This window comes from Babylonia areolata, chromosome 19 (assembly GCF_041734735.1).
Source record: "Babylonia areolata isolate BAREFJ2019XMU chromosome 19, ASM4173473v1, whole genome shotgun sequence".
Taxonomy (NCBI): Eukaryota; Metazoa; Mollusca; class Gastropoda; order Neogastropoda; family Buccinidae; genus Babylonia; species Babylonia areolata.
The window spans coordinates 63,797,531-63,801,011 of record NC_134894.1 but is presented as its reverse complement, the minus strand read 5'-3'; positions in this window follow the sequence as shown (position 1 = coordinate 63,801,011).

The following is a 3,481-nucleotide window of genomic DNA, read 5'->3' as shown; positions in this document are numbered from 1 at the left end:
GGTTGCTTGCCAAATACAATGTTCGTAGATTTTCTAGGTTAAAAAATGAAGTCATGTTGACATGCCGTAGTTTGTTAGCAGTGAGATCAAGAAACATCAAATTGAACAACATCACGCTGGGAACACGAGCCAGGGAACATTCCGCCAGAATCAGGTGAATAAGATAGGTGTGGTTCTGCACATCAGACAGCGTCATACCTGAACCTGTGGCGTCCAAAAAACGTACAGCAGGGTAGAGTGTTACCTGGAAAGGCTGAGGGCAGAGGAAGGTGTGAGCATGGCACAGACAGTGCTCAGGGCATGTCATGCTACACATTTCATCCTCATGCAGAGGGCAGTGAGGCCAGCCGTCACACACATGGTCAGTGTGCAGACATATTGTGGATGCTCTGCACCTGAAGAATCCTGGACATGTCATTTCCCCACACCCCTCTTCATCCTGGTGGTCAATACAATCGTACATTCCATTGCAGCGTGTGTAGACAGGCAGGCAGTCATTGAACTCACCAGGGCAGCGGTAATGTGTGTCAGGACAGGACTGACTGAAATTCATTTTGGTGGAGGAGAAAGATCTTATTCCATCAAACGTGACGAGAGTGGGAGATGTCAGATAACGTTGCTGTAAATCTAACGACGCAGAATGAGTACACGTCTTTTCATCGGACTCATCAAGACAGTGGGAATGTATGTCGCATACCTTGTCATAAGGTACACACTCACCGTTAGAACAGGTGAATGTACGATCACAAGTAGGATGTCTACAGAACGACTCATCACTCATCTCTGGACAGTCCACGATGAAGTCACATATCAAAGCGTATGACAGGGTAGCCACGTCATCCCTGCATGTAAACGTTGGAACTAAATTGAGGCGAAGATCTCTTGATTGAAGCTTACTTTTTAGGTATGGTAAGTGTTCGGAAAAGATGCAAGTATGCTCTTGACTACACAATCCATATGAGTGTGAACCACACAAGAGAAACGAAAATGTCATCTGACCATCTGAGCACGATGCTAAAAACTGTTGTTTTTTTGGTGACGGGAGTGGTGAGATGCTCAGTGAACTGGCCGTGGACAGATTAGAGTGCCGTTCAGTTCCCACCTCACAGATGGCACCAAAGGAACGGGAACCAGCATTCAACACGCAGGCGGCACTACGAACATTAACCCCCTCCTGTTTGTAACAGAGTTTTTGGTCCTTGCGTTCTCTGTCACTGGGTTTGGGAGGGTAAAATTCATATCTGTCTGCACTGATCAAAACGGAATGAAACAAGACAGTTCTGTCATCACTAATCACAACATATCTATATATATTGGGGACTGCAATGTCGCGAGAGAAGAAACCAGTCCAAAATACGGATTCCCTCTTGGCGGGGCCTAGCAGACCCTCATAGTACAGCTTCTCATACCAAGAAATGCTGTTGTCCGCACACACAGGATTTGCTAGTTTCCCCCCAAACAAACGGCAGTACTGATTTCCCCTCTTACTACTATCGCTCTCCTCACTGTCAAAGTCCTGCAGCGTGAGAGCAACTTTGTAGCACCTGCCACATACGGCGACAAAACCCTGACACTCAGGACTGCTGAAGGGGCAGTGGGCTGCTTCGTCCCGCCAGTCTTCACACTCATGTCTCAGATTACAATCCAGATGCCGCTGGAAGCTGGGATAGTAGTCCACGGAACAGTTATACAGCCGGTCAGACAGCATTTCAGGTGTTCTGTTTTCAGGGTGAAAAGAAAAGAGCAAGTGAAAACAGGATGAGCACAGGCAGTACGCTCTGAGGGGGATCCTGACAATGAGCGTTGCCGCTTTGAAGACATGGCACAGGTCTCCTCCAAACAGAAGAGAATCACGAGGAGTGCTCCACAGCCTGGCCACAGAACCGTTCCCGCCATCACTGAACAGATCCACAACCAAGGGATGCATCAGAATCTTTTTGAAGCTGACCATGACGACGTGGCCAGGCGGGACAGGCAAAGCCCCCCGTATCGCCGGATTCTCAGAAGGGGGAAGCCGGCGGAAAGTGATGTTGTTCACGGCTGTGATGTAACCGGATGTTGAAGACGTCATCTCCACCAACAGCAAGTCTGACCCTTTGATGAAGAGAGAAAAGAACTGTGAATGACATTGCATGTGTTGTGTTGTGTTGTGCTGTGCTGTGTTGTGCTGTGTTGTGCTGTGCTGTGCTGTGCTGTGCTGTGCTGTGCTGTGCTGTGTTGTGTTGTGTTGTGTTGTGCTGTGTTGTGTTGTGTTGTGCTGTGTTGTGCTGCATTGCGCTGTGTTGTGCTGTGCTGTGCTGCGCTGTGTTTTGCACACAACACTCTTTAAACCATTAAAAGAAACCTACTTCTTTTGCACACAACACTCTGTAAACCATTTTTTTTAAAAACCCTGCTTGTTTTGCACACAACACTCAGAATACCCGATTACGTTGCACACAAATCTCTGTAAACAATTGAAAAAAAACTTATTGCTTTACATACGACACCTTACAAACTGCTGATAAAAATCTGATTGTTTTTCACAGAACATTAAAAACCATTGAAAAAAACCTGATAAGTGTGTACATAACAACACTCTATAAACCATTGAGAGAAAAAAAACATACTTTTGCACACAACATTCATAAACCATCAAAAAATCTTGATTGTTTTGCAGACAACGCTCTATACATTATTGAAGAAGCAAAAAACGATTGTTTTGCACACAAAATTATAGACCATTGCAAAAAATCTATATGTATATTGTTTTGCACACAGCGTGGTGGGTCTTATTTTCTTTTCTTTTTTTTCTTTCTTTTTTTCTTTTTTTTTTTTTCTTTTCTTTTTTTCCTTTTGTTTTGTAGTTGTTTTCGTTTTCAAGCCCGTGTGTTGCAGCGAATATGGAGCAATCCGCGAACTTTGACTCTTCCTTGAAATGAAAGCGAAACTTGTTTTTTTGCACACAGTACTCTTTTCTCCATGAATTCTCAGTTGCGTCGCACGGACTGTGCTTTCTGATTCACTCTTTCAAACCCAGTTGTGTTGAAATGAACGTCAAAGACAGTTGTGCAACACAGCTAGTACGGCTGTGTAAAGCACTTAGATTAAGAGTTAACGACAGCTGTGTGACACACCTAGTGGAGGTTAAGGGTTAACGACAGCCGTGTGACGCACCAAGTGGAGGTAAAGGGTTAACGACAGCCGTGTGAAGCACCAAGTGGAGGTAAAGGGTTAACGACAGCTGTGTGACACACCTAGTGGAGGTTAAGGGTTAACGACAGCCGTGTGACGCACCAAGTGGAGGTTAAGGGTTAACGACAGCCGTGTGACACACCAAGTGGAGGTAAAGGGTTAACGACAGCCGTGTGAAGCACCAAGTGGTGGTAAAGGGTTAACGACAGCCGTGTGAAGCACCAAGTGGTGGTAAAGGGTTAACGACAGCCGTTTGAAGCATCAAGTGGAGGTAAAGGGTTAACGACAGCCGTTTGAAGCATCAAGT